At 43.5% G+C, this 21,747-nt stretch overlaps 1 protein-coding gene across 7 annotated transcripts in view; it reads right to left on the bottom strand.

Moving 5' to 3' along the window:
• rbfox3a (RNA binding fox-1 homolog 3a) overlaps positions 1–21,747 on the bottom strand; it is a 546,865-nt gene that overhangs the window by 220,828 nt on the left and 304,290 nt on the right. The window contains exon 1 of one of the 7 annotated variants that reach the window (XM_029120437.2): positions 12,903–12,965. The exons of 5 other annotated variants lie outside the window; for them this stretch is intronic. The gene's annotated coding sequence lies outside the window, so the exon portion shown is untranslated. Of the gene's footprint in view, positions 1–12,892; positions 12,966–21,747 lie in introns of those variants that run through there. One more of the 7 variants, XM_034292771.1, reaches the window with a different exon arrangement.

Genomic DNA, 21,747 nt, shown 5'->3' with positions numbered 1-21,747 from the left:
CTCGCCAAGGACCACCCACCCCGACACACACCCTGACTCACCCCGACACCCACCCTGACACACCCTGACACACACTGACACACCCTGACACACACTGACACCCACCCTGACTCACCCTGAAAACTCACCCTGAAACTCACCCTGAAACCCACCCTGACACACACTGAAACCCACCCTGACTCACCCTGAAACCCACCCAGACCCCCCCCTGAAAACCCACCCTGACTCACCCTGACCCACCCTGAAAACCCATCCTGACTCACCCTGAAACCCACCCTGACTCACCCTGACCCACCCTGAAAACCCATCCTGACTCACCCTGAAACCCACCCAGACTCACCCTGAAACCCACCCTGACTGACACACCCTAAAACCCACCCTGACTCACCTCGAAACCCACTCTGACTCATACTGAAACCCATCCTGAAACACACTGAAACCCACCCTGACTCACACTGAAACCCACCCAGAAACCCACCCTGACACACACTGAATCCCACCCTGACTCACCCTGAAACCCACCCTGACCCCCCCTGAAAACCCACCCTGACTCACCCTGAAACCCACCCAGAAAACCCACCCAGAAAACCCACCCAGAAAACCCACCCTGACTCACCCTGAAACCCACCCTGACTCACCCTGACCCACCCAGAAAACCCACCCTGACTCACCCTGACCCACCCTGAAAACCCATCCTGACTCACCCTGAAACCCACCCTGACTCACCCTGACCCACCCTGAAAACCCATCCTGACTCACCCTGAAACCCACCCAGACTCACCCTGAAACCCACCCTGACTGACACACCCTGAAACCCACCCTGACTCACCTCGAAACCCACTCTGACTCACACTGAAACCCACCCAGAAACCCACCCTGAAACACACTCGAACCCACCCTGACACACACTGAAACCCACCCTGACTCACACTGAAACCCACCCAGAAACCCACCCTGACACACACTGAATCCCACCCTGACTCACCCTGAAACCCACCCTGACCCCCCCTGAAAACCCACCCTGACTCACCCTGAAACCCACCCAGAAAACCCACCCAGAAAACCCACCCAGAAAACCCACCCAGAAAACCCACCCTGACTCACCCTGAAACCCACCCTGACTCACCCTGACCCACCCAGAAAACCCACCCTGACTCACCCTGACCCACCCTGAAAACCCATCCTGACTCACCCTGAAACCCACCCTGACTCACCCTGACCCACCCTGAAAACCCATCCTGACTCACCCTGAAACCCACCCAGACTCACCCTGAAACCCACCCTGACTGACACACCCTGAAACCCACCCTGACTCACCTCGAAACCCACTCTGACTCACACTGAAACCCACCCAGAAACCCACCCTGAAACACACTCGAACCCACCCTGACACACACTGAAACCCACCCTGACTCACACTGAAACCCACCCAGAAACCCACCCTGACACACACTGAATCCCACCCTGACTCACCCTGAAACCCACCCTGACCCCCCCTGAAAACCCACCCTGACTCACCCTGAAACCCACCCAGAAAACCCACCCAGAAAACCCACCCTGACTCACCCTGAAACCCACCCTGACTCACCCTGACCCACCCAGAAAACCCACCCTGACTCACCCTGACCCACCCTGAAAACCCATCCTGACTCACCCTGAAACCCACCCTGACTCACCCTGACCCACCCTGAAAACCCATCCTGACTCACCCTGAAACCCACCCAGACTCACCCTGAAACCCACCCTGACTGACACACCCTGAAACCCACCCTGACTCACCTCGAAACCCACTCTGACTCACACTGAAACCCACCCAGAAACCCACCCTGAAACACACTCGAACCCACCCTGACACACACTGAATCCCACCCTGACTCACCTCAAAACCCACCCTGAAACACATTGAAACCCACCCTGACACACACCGAAACCCACCCTGACTGACACACACTGAAACCCACCCTGACCAACCCTGACACACACTGAAACCCACCCTGACTCACACTGGAAAATAGATCTTTCTGAAAGAGTTTTTGCTGTCACCCCCCAACATACAACACACCCTTCCCAGGTGAGGGGGAAATATAACAGGGTGTATGAAAGAGCCTCTCTCCACCCTCAATGCTTTCTGCTGGAGCGTCAGCAATCATCATTCGATAATATGGATCCATTGCCTTGGTAACATGGACCTAGGTGCCGAGAATCTATGATAACAGCTCCACTGCTTCCACCACCCTATTAAAAGGCCCGGAATGACTCACTGATGTCATGTGTGAAACCAACGCCGTCTTCTGTTAATGAAACCCATTTAGTCTGACAGCAGTGTGTTTGTGTGGTGTCACGTCACCTTTCACAGAAGCCTTTTGTAGCCCTTGCTAATTTCAGGTCTAGCACATCTCAGCAGTATTTCATGTCTACCATATCTCAGGTCTCCAAAATCTGAACTGAACTATATGTCATATCTACATTATATAATATATACCATGCTTCAACTATAGCATAGCCCCGCTCAGTACTTTAGGTTTGTAGGGGGAAAGGAAAGAGAAAAATCGATGCAGTGTGTCTCAATGAGAGTGGATTGATCTGCAGTCTAAATTGGGTCAACAGGATTGCCTATTTAAGGGCCAGCACCCTTTAATCATCCTTTTAGCTGAGATAGACTTAGAGACACAACACACACACACACAGCTCCGCACGGTGGCTCCACACAAACACAGATCCACACAGTGTTTCCAAACACACACACACACAAATAAAGCCACTAAGAGTTCCACACAATGACTCTCTACACACACCTAGCTGAGATTTCACTAAGAGTGTTGCAACCCCAGTGTGCTGTCCCAGTAGCTATACTGTCAGATCCATTTGGATTCGTTCATGACCTGCACTTGGCTCATGACTGATCAAAATGGACAGAGGGGGAGAGAAGTGTCTCTGTACTGTCTTAAATGGCACCTTATTGCCAAATTAGGGGCCCTTCTTAGGGTTTCCTTTGGGACACAAACTGCACATATCTCTGTAGTCCCTGTAACCAGGAGTTTTTTTTTCCCCCTGGATAAAACCAACAGCCCAACTCATCCCTGACTAGGTGTCAGTCTGTCTATTAATGGACCCATTGGATAGTAAATGAGTGAAATTCTGTGAATTGCAAGAATGCAGACTTGTTTTAGACCAGCCTACGGTTCCTGGTCCAAAACAAGCTAGAGTAATGGGTTTTCAGCTGTATGGTGTGGAGAAGCCCAGGGTAGTGGTTCAATAAGGGTCTAGGGTAATGGTAGTGGTTCAATAAGGGGCATGGGAATGGTAGTGGTTTAATAAGGGTCTAGGTTAATGGTAGTGGTCCAATAAGGGGTAGGGGAATGGTAGTGGTTCAAAAAGGGTCTAGGGTAATGGTAGAGGTACAATAAGGGTCTAGGGTAATGGTAGAGGTTTAATAAGGGGTATGGGAATGGTAGAGGTGCAATAAGGGGTAGGGGAATGGTAGTGGTTTAATAAGGGTCTAGGGGAATGGTAGTGGCTCAAAAAGGGTCTAGGGAAATGGTAGTGGTTCAATAAGGGGCTAGGGTAATGGGTAGTGGTTCAATTAGGAGAGTGGTTTTAAGGATGTTTTCTGAAAGGGGAGTGGATATAAGACAGTGGTCCTCTAAGGGGAGTGGATATAAGACAGTGGTCCTCTAAGGGGAGTGGTTATAAGACAGTGGTCCTCTAAGGGGAGTGGTTATTAGACAGTGGTCCTCTAAGGGGAGTGGTTATAAGGTAGTGATCCAATAAGGGGAGTGGTTATAAGGTAGTGGTTCTATATATAAAGGTGGTTCTATAAGATGAGTGGTTATGAAGTACCAGGTCAATAAGGGGGAGATTTATTAGGTAGATACAGGGAGAGGGCATGTGTGAGACAGAACAAGACTGAAAATGAAATGGAGATAGTATGAGAGATAATAAAGGACTGGGAGAGAGACAGAGAGAGAGAGGGAGACAGAGAGAGAGGGAGACAGAGAGAGGGAGACAGAGAGAAAGACAGAGAGAAAGACAGAGAGAGAGGGAGACAGAGAGAAAGATAGAGAGAGAGAGGGAGACAAAGAGAAAGGGAGACAGAGAGAGAGGGAGACAGAGAGAAAGGGAGACAGAGAGAGAGGGAGACAGAGAGAGAGCGAGACAGAGAGAGAGGGAGACAGAGAGAGAGGGAGACAGAGAGAGAGGGAGAGGGGGGAAACTAATCAGAGAGGTCCATAGATGAGAGATTCACTAGTAGATTGGATCTGTGTGTGTAGGCCACCATATACCATTGATCCTGTCCACCAAGTCCCCCCCCCCCATCACACACACAAACACACACACACACACACACACACACCCACACGTTTGTGAAGGAATGGAAGCAGAGGTGAAAAGCTGCTGAAATGGCTCTTTCCTCTCTGGGCACTCGGTTAGGGAAATCCATTAAAGAAAATAAATAAACACATTTGTTAATGGCCTGCAGCACTAAGGCTGAGGCTCAAATTACACCCCATTTACTAGGTAGAACACTTCTTTTGAACAGTACCCTATTGACTCGACTCAGAACTACTGGACAAAATTCAGAATATATAGTTTCTTTTGGGACACAGATGTGTCAACTATCACAATGTTTCAATCTATTAAATTATGTTTGAAGAATTAAGAGTATTCAGAAAATTCTTAAAATAAGTACAGAAAACATCATAAAGTCTAAACACGATGGAGAATATATCTTAGTGTCCTAATCACCAGTAAGAGCAAAATAGTATCAGTCAAATAATTTTAACAGTGTTGGATCTCAACCCTTTATTAATCCCATTATGTTCAGAGTTGGATATCTTCCATACTGTATATCAATCCCATTATGTTCACAGAGTTGGATATCATCCATATATCAATCCAATTGTGTTCAGAGTTGGATATCATCCATGTATCAATCCCATTATGTCCACAGAGTTGGATATCATCCATATATCAATCCCATTATATCCACAGAGTTGGATATCATCAATATATCAATCCCATTATCTTCACAGAGTTGGATATCATCCATGTATCAATCCCATTATGTCCACAGAGTTGGATATCATCCATATATCAATCCCATTATATCCACAGAGTTGGATATCATCAATATATCAATCCCATTATCTTCACAGAGTTGGATATCATCCATGTATCAATCCCATTATGTCCACAGAGTTGGATATCATCCATATATCAATCCCATTATATCCACATAGTTGGATATCATCAATATATCAATCCCATTATCTTCACAGAGTTGGATATCATCCATATATCAATCCCATTATGTTCACAGAGTTGGATATCATCCATATATCAATCCAATTGTGTTCAGAGTTGGAAATCATCCATGTATCAATCCCATTATGTTTACAGAGTTGGATATCATCCATATATCAATCCCATTATCTTCACAGAATTGGATATCATCCATATATCAATCCCATTATCTTCACAGAGTTGGATACCATCCATATGACAATCCAATTATCTTCACAGAGTTGGATATCATCCATATATCAATCCCATTATCTTCACAGAGTTGGATATCATCCCCATGTCGGTCACATTAAGGCTTCAGTGAGCACATAGACTTGGTCCGAGACAGAATCTGTGACCAGATAATCACGATGACACTCATCTTAACACTGTATGTGGATTAGTAAAACAGTGCTAAGTAAACATACTCTCCATTAAACAAATCTTTATTGTCAGTGTCTGGTTTCAGATGAATGCTGACTAAGGTCACCATAGACCTAATCACTAGTCACTCAGGCCATGATTCGATGTGCTATAATGTGACTGACATTTAAAGGCACACAATTGACACACATCCCAGAGACGGCAGGCATAATACACTCCGCAATGGACCCACATCCCAGAGACGGCAGGCATGATACACTCTGCAATGGACCCATGTCCCAGAGACGGCAGGCATGATACACTCTGCAATGGACCCACGTCCCAGAGACGGCAGGCACGACAATCTAGGCTCATTTAGAAATGACTAACCTTTCAAAGGAGTAATTCCGATATTGCCCAATACTATTCAAATTTAGACCCTAAGGAAAACAGGTTAATTTATCCACAAAGCATATGCTCACTTTTGTATTAAAGAGGTTTCTTTTGGGAGATGTGTGATTCTGGTGTCAGGTGAGGCATTCAGGAGCAACGGGCCCTTTACATTGTTCCAGTCGCTGAGAAATATTGACAGGATTCAATTAACGTTTGGAGACAGGGGTGAGATAGGAGGGAGAAGGGGGAGGTATGGGGAGTCCAAGTCACTGCCAAAGACGAGGAGAGACAGACAGACAGGTGTCAGAGAAACAGGTGAGCAGCTAGCGGAACAGAGGTATTTGACAGGCAAGAAGGTGGAAGAAAGGGTGGCTGCAATCAATCAGTGACCTAACTGAAGACAGCACTCGACAATCAATCATTCACCTAAAGACTGTTGTCAAACACAGAACAAATGATCCCCAGCTTTGTAGGTGGGACAAGGTTACGTTGTTGATTTCTAAGACATGGGTTAAAAATATTTGAACAGAATAATTGAGGGGTTAGAGCTTCGCGGGTCTCAGTGCCACACACTCAACTCTACTCCTGTGTGTTTCGGAGTACTGTCCTGTCCTGCACTGCTAATCATCCAGGTCCACGGACACAACTGTGAGAGACGATGGCCGAGGATAAAACTACTACTAAGAGCCCCACACACATGAACACGCACAAGGAATAATACAAATTATGAGAGGAGAATGGAAACAAAAAGATAAAGAAAGGTAAAAGATAAAAGAACATGAGTATAATTAGAATAAAAAGATGCAGAGAGATCCCATTATCCCAGTGTGATTTCAATACATCAAACATTTTAAAACCAACTGATTCTTTCTGGCTGTGACCAAAGAGACTGACAACTGTTCTGAATCTCGGAACATGAAGAGCCTCTCCTACCATCCAAAGACTTCAACTCAAACAGCTAGGAGACACTTTTCAATCCCCTGAGACTAGGATAAGAATCTAATTAAACAAGATCAATATTAACACCCATTTCTCTCTCTGTTTCATTTTCTTTCCTCTATCTACCAGCCAGTTCTCTGGTCACACCTCCATTTCCCCACCTTTTTCCCCACTCCATTCAGCATTTGAACACAGGACAAAGTCATTTGTCCAACCCAGTGATCCTAGAACCAAAAACAATGAGGGGATGAAAAAAACAGAGAGCGAGGGAGATAGTAAGAGATGGAACAAGAAGAGAGAGGGAACAGGAAGAGGGGATGAAATAAAGGAGAGAAAGTGGGAAAGAGGGCAAGAGGTAGAAAATGCACTCCGGTTTAACAATGATCACCAGTGATGGTTCCATGGGCCTGTGGTCTTCTGTTCCCTGATAACAGTTGCTAATAATAGTCAGTGGTTCTCAATTCTTTCCTCAGGGACCCTCGGCTTGTCAATTAAGAGAATAATAGTCTCTAATGACTTTTTGCAATATGGCAGATCAGAAAAAAACTAATAGTCTTTTAACCCCTTATTGCCACAGCAACTGGTCTATATGGATCAGGCTAATAACAAAAGAAATATGAAGAGAAAATTCATTTCCATGGTAGCAATTTAAAGGTTACCATTTTGAAATTATAGGAAAATTAAAACCAAAGACGCAAATGCCTGACCCATAGAGTAGATCCCCTGACATCAGACTGAATCTAAACATCACACTACATACATTTTTTTTTGTCATTATGAAATCTTCCAGTGCTCCGGATGTATGTGTTATACGTGGGGAAGCCGATGAAAAGGATGTATGGAAATGACAAGGTTTGGGTTACATGTGGTCACACTTAAATGTAACTTCAATGTACTTGAAGAATGACTTCAATTTCAATGACTTGAATACAAATCTTCAACTCTAATGTAATTTTGGAGTGCTCCACACTTTACCATTGACTACAATTGTATTAGTTTTGGTTGTAACAAAACCCTGCAAACCCCCTCATCACAGACTCACTATTGTTGTAGTGCAGCACATTTTGATTTGAAAAGTAAGTAAGGTTACTTCACCATACGACAAACCTACACTCACCATGTTCATTAAATCCCATATTATAACAACTTCAGTGATCAAGATAATTGAGTACCGGATTCATAGACACATATTAAACCTATTCCAGAGCCCAATAAATTCAGGCTAAAATGGAGATTGTTCATTTGTCTTCATAGTTTTTGACCAGGATTAGTCTTAATCTGTGGAACCAGCCCTGACAGGAGATCACAAGAGTTCAGGGATTTGGAAATGGAAGGTGTCCATTTGGACTGAAGATGTGAAACCCAGCTTGTCAGATGAAGACGAACGTATGCATCAACAGATCTGAGTATTGCCACGTTTTGCCAGACAATGGGACGGTTTCAAAGACAAGGATTAAGCTTAGTGTAGGACAAAAAAAAAGATCTACTTCAATTGAAAACTCCAGCAACCTTGTTTTCCTAGTCCTAGAATAGGCTTAATCTGTGTCTGCAAAACAGGCCCATAGAGCTATTTAAGATTTTCTCTGCACCTTTAAAACACGCAGTACTGCTGCAACATTTCCGAGGGCGAGGCCAAAATAACGCTTTTAATCCATAGACTTACTTGACACGGCATTAGAGGACTCAAAACCTCTTGAAAACATCTCTTTGACCAACAAAAAGACAGGGAACTGGGGAGACTAAATAGGGAATTGATGAGGAGACAACAAAACAGGTGAGAAAACTAAAGACACAGGTGAAATGAATTCAAATCTCAACATAGAAAAATAATAACTAGAACATAAATACAATTAACATAGAAACAAGCAGCTCGGCCCAGGCCCGTCTGCATCTCAGGAACAGCCAAAATCTGCCAGAGAGTTTGTTTTGTTCAGTAGATTATGACCTGGAGATTTTCGATGGCCATTCTTGGTAAAGAAAAGAAACACTATTTGACAAAGCATCTTTTCTACAAAACTTTTTTTTTGTACATCTGGTCTCATAACTTAAACCATCTCGTTATACACATGGAGAAAAAAGGCAATCGCCCGGGAGGTCTATTGGTCACATAATGTGGTGGTCAAAGGAGTGGGGTACATAGTGGGTTCATTTGGAATCCAGGCTGTCTGTGTGTCAGGCTGGACTCAGTGTTGGGCCGTATTGGCTGGTTGCATGGTGGGGCTATGGGTGTTAATCTCAGTGTAGAGTCAGTAGGATTTAGTGAGTGTTTTGGAGGCCCAGACAGACATACAAACCAACCTGGCCTAACAGCCTAAAGCCACTGATTAAAAAGAGGGATTGGATCAAGAGAGTGAGTGCAAGAGAGAGAGAGAGAGAGAGAGAGAGAGAGGGAGAAGTGATAGATGTTAACAGCCTCATCACTGGGGTCTTTTCACTGTGGTAAATTGGCACTTGCTGAACACACTTGGACTCTCTGGTGCCAGTATCTATAGTCGCTCTTAAGCAAATCCCCCCTTTACCTCAGCTCACTCCCCAACATCTACAAACCAATAGAAATCTGTGCTAGAATATATAAACCACTGGTCACTTAAACACTTATTATGGGCTTCAAATATTCCAATTCACTGCAACCAATAACTGGAAGGAACCACAGAAGGCCCTCACACATTTCATCACTCATCACACCTAAAAAACTAACTGAGCTGCTACCTGATTTCTGAACCTGCTAAACACCTCTTCCATCTGTCCTCTACTGTCCAACACTACCTAGAACATCCCTGTTACCACCCTAGAACACCCCTGTTACCACCCTAGAACACCCCTGTTACCACCCTAGAACATCCCTGTTACCACCCTAGAACATCCCTGTTACCACCCTAGAACACCCCTGTTACCACCCTAAAACACCCCTGTTACCACCTTAGAACATCCCTGTTACCACCCTAGAACATCCCTGTTACCACCCTAGAACACCCCTGTTACCACCCTAGAACATCCCTGTTACCACCCTAGAACATCCCTGTTACCACCTTAGAACACCCCTGTTACCACCCTAGAACACCCCTGTTACCACCTTAGAACATCCCTGTTACCACCCTAGAACATCCCTGTTACCACCCTATAACACCCCTGTTACCACCCTAGAACATCCCTGTTACCACCCTAGAACATCCCTGTTACCACCCTAGAACACCCCTGTTACCACCCTAGAACATCCCTGTTACCACCCTAGAACATCCCTATTACCACCCTAGAACACCCCTGTTACCACCCTAGAACATCCCTGTTACCACCCTAGAACACCCCTGTTACCACCCTAGAACATCCCTGTTACCACCCTAAAACATCCCTGTTACCACCCTAGAACATCCCTGTTACCACCCTAAAACACCCCTGTTACCACCTTAGAACATCCCTGTTACCACCCTAAAACACCCCTGTTACCACCTTAGAACATCCCTGTTACCACCCTAAAACACCCCTGTTACCACCTTAGAACATCCCTGTTACCACCCTAGAACATCCCTGTTACCACCCTAGAACATCCCTGTTACCATCCTAGAACATCCCTGTTACCACCCTAGAACACCCGGTACCACCCTAGAACACCACTGTTACCACCCTAGAACACCCCTGTTACCACCCTAGAACACCCCTGTTACCACCGTAGAACATCCCTGTTACCACCCTAGAACATCCCTGTTACCACCCTAGAACACCCCTGTTACCACCCAAGAAAAGGCAGCATCCCTGTCACCATCCTAGAACATACCTGTCAACCCCTAGAAAAGGCAACATCCCTGTCAACCCCCTAGAACAGACAACATCCCTGTCAATCCCCTAGAACATCCCTGTTAACCCCTCAGTACATCCATGACAACCTCCTGGAACATCCCTGTCAACCCCTAGAACATCCATGTCAACCCCCTAGAACAGACAACATCCCTGTTCACCTAAAAGAAACAAAGGAGAAATGATTCGCTGTCTCCTCCCACTGATGGTTCTGTTCATAGGGACAGTCCTGTGAATAAGCCTCCAATGTAGATGAGGAGCAGATCTCCTCATCCTCCCTCCGCTTGAAACTGAAGAAAGGAGTCTGTGTAAAACCCACATCATCCCTCAGGTCTCTATTCTGGCTCCTCACGTCCTCTGTCACTCTCCTAATCAGACCATCCAAAAGAATGGGGGAGTTGGTGCACCTGTGAGCCCTCTTTAGGAAATTAAAGAGGGGAGGGTGAACCCCTGATGGAAAAAAATAAAAGATGTGGAAAAAAGGGAGATAGGGAGGGGAGATGAGGAGGCAGGGATAGAGAGAGACTCCTCAGGTCATCCCATTCACTGAGTCCCAGAGAGACACGCTGATGCAGACAGAAGGAACCCACTCAGAGGCAGTAGAGATTACTGTTCCAAAGAGACAGAGAGAAATGGGACAGAGAGGATACTATTATAATTGCATTACAACAGAGACAGCAAACAGTAACAGTAAAACAATAATTTCTTCAAATGCCACTAACACTTCTGATGACATGTCATGAAGTATTACAGCCTTCTATCTACATAGGTATTAGGCCAGACCCGGTGTTACCCTCATCACCACAGTCTACCATCCGGCCCCCTCTCCTCAGCCCTCCTCTCTCCTTTCATCTCCTCTTTTATCTCATCTCCTCTATTCTCTCTCATCTCCTCTCACCTCTGTTTCCTATTGAACCAGCTAGGCAAGTGAACGAGCCCGCCTACCCTCTCCTCTCCATAGGGGAATGCTGCTAATTAGCCTGATGCTAATTTGCGCTAATAAGTTTGCATAACAACCAGAGGAAAAGCTTGGCTGCGTTAGCGCATTAGCGTATTGCATTAGCATACCAAAATAGCATGCTTAATTAGCAACATAGTGATTAAAGGGGATGCTAAAATAGGAGTGAATAGGCTGATGAGAATTAGCAGTTAGCACGCTAACACAACGCAACTGACCCTCCCACTCGGGCCCTCCCTGGACTAGTGAAGAACCATGAAACCAGCCACAGAGCCCCAGCTGGTCTCATGCCTTGCCCAGAAATCAGGCCTCTGAGGTAGAGAAGTCAGAGGAGGTGGAGGTACTGAACATTAGCTACTCAGACAGACACCACATTGTTTGCCCCAACAGAGGACTACAGCAGAGAAAACAGATGTGGATCATGTGTGACTATATCTCTAACACACACACACAATCACCCATATACTTACACACACCTACACACACACGCACAACCACCCATATACACACATAACCACCCATAACTACCCATACACACATACAAACAACCACCCATACACACACACACACACACACATACATTCCTCTTCCTGACAGAACAAGAAGAGTGATATAAAGATGTCTAAACACTTTATTAGTTACTATATACATACGTGTGTGTATTGTTGCATGTGTGTATGTTGCTGAATGTGTGTGTGTTGATGAATGTCTGTTGTTGTATGTGTGTGTTGTTGCATGTGTGCATGTATATGAGATGCTGTGATGCCCAGCAGTGTGACTGGGATTAAGTTTGGTATAACAGTTTAGTTTAGTGTGATTGTTATTTAGTTTGGTATAACACTTTTAGTTCAGTGTGATTTAGTATACAAGTTTTAGTCCAATGTGATTTAGTATAAAAGGTTTAGTCCAGAGTGATTTAGTATAAAAGTATTAGTTCAGTGTGATTTAGTTTAATAGATTAAGTTTAGGGTGATTTAGTATAATAGTTTAATTCAGTGTGATTTAGTATAATAGTTTAATTCAGTATGATTTAGTATAATAGTTTAATTCAGTGTGATTTAGTCTAAAAGTTTTATTCCACAGTGATTTAGTATACTAGTTTTAATTCATTGTAATTTAGTAAAAAAGTTTTAGTTCAGTGTGATTTAGTATAATAATTTTCACCTCAGGGTACCTGGTTTGATCAGGGTTCTGTGTAATTCTTCGGGGAACCTGGTTTGATCAGGGTTCTGTGTAATTCTTCGGGGGAAGCTGGTTTGATCAGGGTTCTGCGTAATACCTCAAGTGCTGGCTTGTCATCCACACACCTGAGAGTGACTAGAGAACATGATGATGGAAGGTCAGAGAGATTACATTTGATTATGAGGTACTGTAGTTTGGGGAAAGAAAAGGTTTGCATGTCGTTCTGGAAGAAGAACTTCTGTGTTTCTATCAGTTTTTTTCTCGTGAGATCGGAGTTGAAGAATAGGTAGCGGTGGGCGATTTGGCCATCTCCTGATGCTGAACAGAACCCACATCTTCTTCCTGTCTTCTGGTGTAGGTGCCCTGGATAATCTTATCGTTGACCAGCCGGTTCTGTAGTGTAATCCAAAGACCGGCTCCTCTCTACAGAATTCAGGGTAGTCTGGTTCCATGTTAATTTGGACTGTACTGTGTGATGTAATAGTTCTACATGATTAACATGATTAACATGACATGTACTAATGTAGAAACTTCAGTGAAATAGAAAAGACTGTGGAGTTGGCTTGCAGTCAGAGGCAGGAAGGCCCTGTTTGTAGGTGCCATCTTGTCATATGTTGCAGTGTGATAATGACTGCAGAGACAGTGACTGGGCCACAAATCTGTTCATTTCAAATGAAGGAGAGGGGGATGGAAAGAGAGGAGAAAGGGGAGAGAGAGAGAGGAGAGAAGAGAGGAGAGAAGAAAGTGGGAAGAGAGAGGAGAGAGAGGAGGGAAGATGGGTTGAGAGATGAGAGTGTTCCAGGGAGAATACCACATTTCCGAAGTGAGTTCAGATCTTCAGTTTCTGTATTTCTTTTCTATTTAACACACACACACACACACACAAAACAACAAGTTGTTTCAGTGTTTCCAGCCTCAGGAAGGGCTGTGTGCATTATCAACGCTATATAGTAGCTGTACCATAAGACCCCTCTGCTCCTCTGCACCACTGTCAGATGTGTTGGAAAAGATGTTGGCCCCTCCTCAGCTCCACTGTCAGATGTGTTGGAAAAGATGTTGGCCCCTCCTCTGCACCACTGTGAGATGTGTTGGAAAAGATGTTGGCCCCTCCTCAGCTCCACTGTCAGATGTGTTGGAAAAGATGTTGGCCCCTCCTCAGCTCCACTGTCAGATGTGTTGGAAAAGATGTTGGCCCCTCCTCTGCACCACTGTGAGATGTGTTAGTAAAGATGTTGGCCCCTCCTCCGCTCCACTATCATATGTGTTGGAAAAGATGTTGGCCCCTCCTCCGCTCCACTGTCAGATGTGTTGGAAAAGATGTTGGCCCCTCCTCTGCACCACTGTCAGATGTGTTAGTAAAGATGTTGGCCCCTCCTCCGCTCCACTATCATATGTGTTGGAAAAGATGTTGGCCCCTCCTCCGCTCCACTGTCAGATGTGTTGGAAAAGATGTTGGCCCCTCCTCTGCACCACTGTCAGATGTGTTGGAAAAGATGTTGGCCCCTCCTCTGCACCACTGTGAGATGTGTTGGAAAAGATGTTGGCCCCTCCTCAGCTCCACTGTCAGATGTGTTGGAAAAGATGTTGGCCCCTCCTCTGCACCACTGTGAGATGTGTTAGTAAAGATGTTGGCCCCTCCTCAGCTCCACTGTCAGATGTGTTTGAAAAGATGTTGGCCCCTCCTCTGCACCACTGTGAGATGTGTTAGTAAAGATGTTGGCCCCTCCTCCGCTCCACTATCATATGTGTTGGAAAAGATGTTGGCCCCTCCTCCGCTCCACTGTCAGATGTGTTGGAAAAGATGTTGGCCCCTCCTCTGCACCACTGTGAGATGTGTTAGTAAAGATGTTGGCCCCTCCTCCGCTCCACTATCATATGTGTTGGAAAAGATGTTGGCCCCTCCTCCGCTCCACTGTCAGATGTGTTGGAAAAGATGTTGGCCCCTCCTCTGCACCACTGTCAGATGTGTTGGTAAATATACTTTCTTCAAACAGACTGCACCAGTTATTTCATTTAACACATTGCTTTGTTTTAGACACAACAACTCGCCAAAACTACGTCATGGCTGTCATGAATCCTTTCCAACATTTGGGTCACAGTTGCTAGTGGAACTAGTGGTGATCAATAAATCAAGCTATATCACAAGCAAAGTAGGTGTCTCAAGCCAAGCATAGATGCACAAAAATAAACTCATAATTCAGTATGAATTCCCACACCATCACGATAATCCTAAAACTACGTAGAGTTCATGTGTTGGCCCCCTGCTATTGGCCCACTTCAAATCATAATAATCACTTAACCACTGTTACAGAGACCAGAGGACTCCTTTCTCACAAGTCTATTTTCATTTGGTTCCTGTTGACCTCTATAAGTTGTGAGTTAACATGTTCTGTTTCATCTCGGCTTCTCGTAAAGCACATTTAGTGACTACAGTGCTCGTAAAGCTCATACAGTGACAAGAGTGCTAGTAAATCTCATACAATCATAAGAGTGCTCGTAAAGCTCATATGGTGACTACAGTGCTAGTAAAGCTCATACGGTGACTACAGTGCTAGTAAAGCTCGTACGGTGACAAGAGTGCTAGTAAAGCACATACGGTGACTACAGTGCTAGTGAAGCTCATACAGTGACTACAGTGCTAGTGAAGCTCATACAGTGACTACAGTGCTAGTAAAGCTCATACGGTGACTACAGTGCTAGTAAAGCTCATACAGTGACTACAGTGCTAGTAAAGCTCATACGGTGACTACAGTGCTAGTAAAGCTCATACAGTGACTACAGTGCTAGTAAAGCTCATACGGTGACTACAGTGCTAGTAAAGCTCATACAGTGACTACAGTGCTAGTAAAGCTCATACGGTGACTACAGTGCTAGTAAAGCTCATACGGTGACTACAGTGCTAGTGAAGCTCATACAGTGACTACAGTGCTAGTAAAGCTTGTACGGTGACTACAGTGCTAGTATAGCTCATACAGTGACTACAGTGCTAGTAAAGCTCATACGGTGACTACAGTGCTAGTGAAGCTCATACAGTGACTACAGTGCTAGTAAAGCTCATACGGTGACTACAGTGCTAGTGAAGCTCATACAGTGACTACAGTGCTAGTAAAGCTCATACAGTGACTACAGTGCTAGTAAAGCTCATACGGTGACTACAGTGCTAGTGAAGCTCATACAGTGATTACAGTGCTAGTAAAGCTCATACGGTGACTACAGTGCTAGTAAAGCTTGTACGGTGACTACAGTGCTAGTAAAGCTCGTACAATGCTCGTAAAGACTGCCTGCAACTTAATCAAATTAAAATAGCAGGCCTATCCAATTCATATACCTTTGATGAATAATACATTTCAATAGCACTTTCAAATGGTATAATGATTGATAGTCAACTGTTTTGGTACATTCTAAAATCCATCTAATTAATTGGCATTGCCTGATTACTGTACAGTTTGATTCAAATCTACTAATAAACTCTGTTAAAGTGTTACTATACAGAACAGTCTTGCCATTTGAAATATTCAAAGCATTGTTTTTATCTATTTTATCTTTTATGTATTATCTATTTAGGGATAGAGTTAAAGAAAAAAACAGTTTCTATTAAATGGAATGCTTTGTGTGGAAAATGGAGATGAAGCCAACATTCATGCAACATTAACCGTACATGATTTTACCAAATGATAGTACCGAAATGAACCAACAGAGTAGCAAAACACCTCTCAATTAAAACAGATAAATCAATAAATCTGTTTCTTAAAACATCTATTTGAACTGAATGAGGCTGCAATTATAGTTTTTGCCAAGTGCTTACACACTGAAAGTTGAATGCTTAGACAAAAGCATCCAAACACAAACACATACAAGTACACAGTACAAACACCACATTTTCTGCGTTACATTTTATTTTCAATTCTGCAACGCACTTTGCACCTTTGTTTGCACTTTGTTTAAAATTCTGCAACACACTTTGCACTTTTGTATGCACTTTGTTTCACACTTTGCAAAACACTACACACAGTTTCTTACATTAAACACGTTCAAGAATGAAATCTCTTGCAATCATTGGGAAAACACTTCTATTCAAAATGCAAAACATACCTGAAATTGGCAAAAACACACAACACACACGGAAACACTTATAAAGTAATTGAACACCAAGTGAGCCTAAGCACTACAAATAAACCTCAGGTAAACTCTCCTCTTTTGTGAGAACTTTGCAAACATGGAGGCAGTGAGAGGAAGAGGAAGAGCGAGAGAGGAAGATGAGTAGGAGGCCGAAAATAAAAAAGAAGGGGATATATAGACAGAGACATATTGCCGATGACATTAGGGCCACTTTGGTGAACCTCCTGCCTCTTCTGCAAGCAATGGAAAGGCATGCGGAGACACTGAGGTGGGGTTGGATAGGGAACACAAGGGGATATTTTCCCCCTTGTCTAGCCAGGGATGACATTTTCCCCAGTGCCTAGCCAGGGATGATATTTTCCCCATTGCCCATCCAATGATGACATTTTCCCCATTGGCTAGCCAGGGATGACATTTTCCCCATTGGCTAGCTTGGGATGATAATTTCCCCGTTGTCTAGCCAGGGATGACATTTTCCCCCTTGTCTAGCCAGGGATGACATTTTCCCTGTTGTCTTGCTTGGGATGACACTTTCCCTGTTGTCTAGCTTGGGATGACATTTTCCCCGTTGTCTAGCCAGGGATGACATTTTCCCTGTTGTCTAGCTTGGGATGATAATTTCCCCATTGTCTAGCCAGGGATGACATTTTCCCCGTTGACTAGGCAAGGATGATATTTCCCCCTTTTCCTAGCCAGGGATGACATTTTCCCCGTTGCCTAGCCAGGGATGATATTGTGATGACAGAATGCAGGATCCATGAATCATCCCTCACTTACAAACAATTTTTTGTATAGTTTTACTGTAATTGTTTTTGTTTCTGGGACTTCACAGCAACATTTTGCTTTGATTCCTGTACTTTAATTTGTTTTTGTATAAACATACAATGGCAAACAAATAAGTTGTATTTCTTTTTTTGTTCTTTGCAATGTGAGTAGATGTACTGGAACAATCTTTCACAGAAGCCTGTATGAGAAAAAAAAGATACAAAGTTCTAAAGACAGCCATGTTTTCTAAACAGTACATCAGTGTTGTTGTTGCTTTTAAAGAGTCATTCAAATGGTGCATGTGTGTTTCATTCTGTTGCAAACATGACATTTTGAAAAAAGATTGTTAGGTTTTGATTGCAGAGTTTCATTTTGACATAGAGATGAAACATTTACCTCCAAGTGATCTGTCTTCTTTGGCTTGTGTGATTGGCTTGTGAGTTTTGACACAATGTGCCAAATTCTGCAACGAGTGTGCAAGCAAATGGCAAAAAGGGTAAGACCATTTCAAGGACCAGTAGCCTAAAGGAAATTTCTGACATCCAAGTTAGTCAATTCCATTGTGTGATTACAATATTGTGCAACAATTATTATTCAAACATGACTTTTCCCTTTTTAGATACCTTGTTTGAATAACGATAACTTGATTTGCATAACTTCAGAAACATCTTTCCAACAGTCTCCCACTTTAGCTGTCTTCAGAAAGCTGCTCCCCAAAACCAGTAGGTTAGAGCTGCCCAACTATTTACAGCAATACAGACAGAAATATCTTAGAATACCCATAAAACCTAGCGGTTAATGTGATACTGTTCTTTTTCTAATTTCACCACTTATTTATCCTATAAGTAATGTTAGAATCGCTTCAGGTCTGCGTTTTGGTTGGGCTCACTGTACCCTGGCTCAGCGTTTTGATAAACACTTCAATTAACTCAAGGTCAATATTGTTTATATATTATTACATGAGTCACCTTGTCCTACATATATTTACACAGTTATCAAAGCAGTGAGGTGGTGTAAGTCTACCAAGACACAGACCTTATTTGAAGTGGATCAAAAAACACCAGTGAATAAAATGAACGATGTAAGAAAGCATAGAGTCATTGTTCCATTTACGCCACAAGGTTTTCTGGAGATTATGACTCATACTATTCCAGTCAACAGGCTGTATATTTGCAGATGTGATAAATAATCAACATCACAAACTAACGGCTTCAGGATTTAATTAATTTTTCATAAATTATTTAGCCTTACATTTAGCATTATCGAACGTTAATATATTTAGCAAATGGACCGTTAGATATGCAGCGTGAGGGACAACCGTTCTACCACGGTTCCGTTACTGCCATGGTGTGTGCAACAAAATGTCTTCAATCCTCACGTTCCCAGTGTCACAACGCTCAAACTATGGTGGCCGTGCGGTACTGGGTGCTCTAGTCCCTGGGCCAGCATAATAAAACAATGAGATCTCATCACTGTCCTGTTTCCTACTGTCTGGGAAAGGAACAATGCTGTGTGTATATGTGTGTGTGTGTGTGTATATATGGGTGGTTGTGTGTGTGTGTTAGAGATGTAGTCACAGATGATCCAACACATGAACTCACTCCACAGAAGTATTCATTCTTCCTGGCTCTCACTCCTTTCAATCTCTCAAAGTCCAGCCGGCCTCCCCCTCTCCCCCTCTCCTACTCTCCATCCTTCTCCCCCTCCTCTCTTCTCTCCTATATCTCTCCCCTCCTCTCTCCCCCCTCCTCTCTCTCCCCTCCTCTCTCTCCCCTCCTCTCTCTCCCCTCCTCTCTCTCCCCTCCTCTCTCCCCCCTCCTCTCTCCCCCCTCCTCTCTCCCCCCTCCTCTCTCCCTAAATCATACTATCCTTCATTTGATATCAACAGTTTGGTCGCTGTCTCTTTACCATTTAGACACACATCAGTGTGTCTGTACTGCACATCAACTGTCACACACACACACACACGTCCCATATACAGGAGTCAATTCCCGTTTCATATTAGGTACAGTTTTCCTACCCATGTCTTTCTCCTCTCTTCCTTCCATATCCTCCCCTCTCCACCCCCCTCAATTCCCTCTCCTCCCCTGTCCTCCCATCTGCTCCTCTACCGTCTCCTCCCCTCTCCTCCTCTTCCTTCTTTTCTCCTCTCTTGCACAGTCCTACCCCCAAATCAACAGATAGACTAATCCATAAACGCTTTCATCTAGTCACAGTTGCTGGAGAACAAAGTTTATAAAGTAAATGTTTCTCTCACTCTCGTTCTCCCCACCTCACACTCTGGATTGTGCAAAACACTAAGAACTGTATTGGACAATAGAATTTCCATTAAATCTTTAGTGGGAACCATGAATAGCCTAATAGCAGAGCTTTGGCGAAGTGGCTAGTGAGTAAATATTCAATATGACCTTTTCCAACGGTCTGCATTCCAATAAATACTAATTTCCTGTTCATCTAATTAGAACCTGCAGGAATTTGTCTTCATCTATTATTGAGGGAAAACAAGAAAAACTCGAGAACCAGTGCCATTTTAATGGATTTATAACAGAGGAAAAGCTATTATTTATTAACCACATCTTTAATCGTGTTCAGACGCCCCGCTAGTGTGTTTAGGAATTGTCTTACAGCCTTAGATGTGTTCTGTGTGTTGGATGATTAGATGTGTTCTGTGTGTTGAATTAGATGTGTTCTGTGTGTTGAATTAGATGTGTTCTGTGTGTTGAATTAGATATGTTCTGTGTTTTGGATGATTAGATGTGTTCTGTGTGTTGGATGATTAGATGTGTTCTGTGTGTTGGATGATTAGATGGGTTCTGTGTGTTGGATGATTAGATGTGTTCTGTGTGTTGAATTAGATGTGTTCTGTGTGTTGGATGGTTAGATGTGTTCTGTGTGTTGAATTAGATGTGTTCTGTGTGTTGGATGATTAGATGTGTTCTGTGTGTTGAATTAGATGTGTTCTGTGTGTTGGATGATTAGATGTGTTCTGTGTGTTGAATTAGATGTGTTCTGTGTGTTGGATGATTAGATGTGTTCTGTGTGTTGAATTAGATGTGTTCTGTGTGTTGGATGATTAGATGTGTTCTGTGTGTTGGATGATTAGATGTGTTCTGTGTGTTGGATGATTAGATGTGTTCTGTGTGTTGAATTAGATGTGTTATGTGTGTTGGATGATTAGATGTGTTCTGTGTGTTGAATTAGATGTGTTCTGTGTGTTGGATGATTAGATGTGTTCTGTGTGTTGAATTAGATATGTTCTGTGTGTTGGATGATTAGATGTGTTCTGTGTGTTGGATGATTAGATGTGTTCTGTGTGTTGAATTAGATGTGTTCTGTGTGTTGGATGATTAGATGTGTTCTGTGTGTTGAATTAGATGTGTTATGTTTGTTGGATGATTAGATGTGTTCTGTGTGTTGAATTAGATGTGTTCTGTGTGTTGAATTAGATGTGTTCTGTGTGTTGGATGATTAGATGTGTTCTGTGTGTTGGATGATTAGATGTGTTCTGTGTGTTGGATGATTAGATGTGTTCTGTGTGTTGGATGATTAGATGTGTTCTGTGTGTTGGATGATTATATGTGTTCTGTGTGTTGGATGATTAGATGGGTTCTGTGTGTTGGATGATTAGATGTGTTCTGTGTGTTGAATTAGATGTGTTCTGTGTGTTGGATGATTAGATGTGTTCTGTGTGTTGAATTAGATGTGTTCTGTGTGTTGGATGATTAGATGTGTTCTGTGTGTTGAATTAGATGTGTTCTGTGTGTTGGATGATTAGATGTGTTCTGTGTGTTGAATTAGATGTGTTCTGTGTGTTGGATGATTAGATGTGTTCTGTGTGTTGAATTAGATGTGTTCTGTGTGTTGGATGATTAGATGTGTTCTGTGTGTTGGATGATTAGATGTGTTCTGTGTGTTGGATGATTAGATGTGTTCTGTGTGTTGAATTAGATGTG

This window comes from Esox lucius, chromosome 6 (assembly GCF_011004845.1).
Source record: "Esox lucius isolate fEsoLuc1 chromosome 6, fEsoLuc1.pri, whole genome shotgun sequence".
NCBI lineage: Eukaryota > Metazoa > Chordata > Actinopteri > Esociformes > Esocidae > Esox > Esox lucius.
This window is presented reverse-complemented; position numbering and strand designations above follow the sequence as displayed.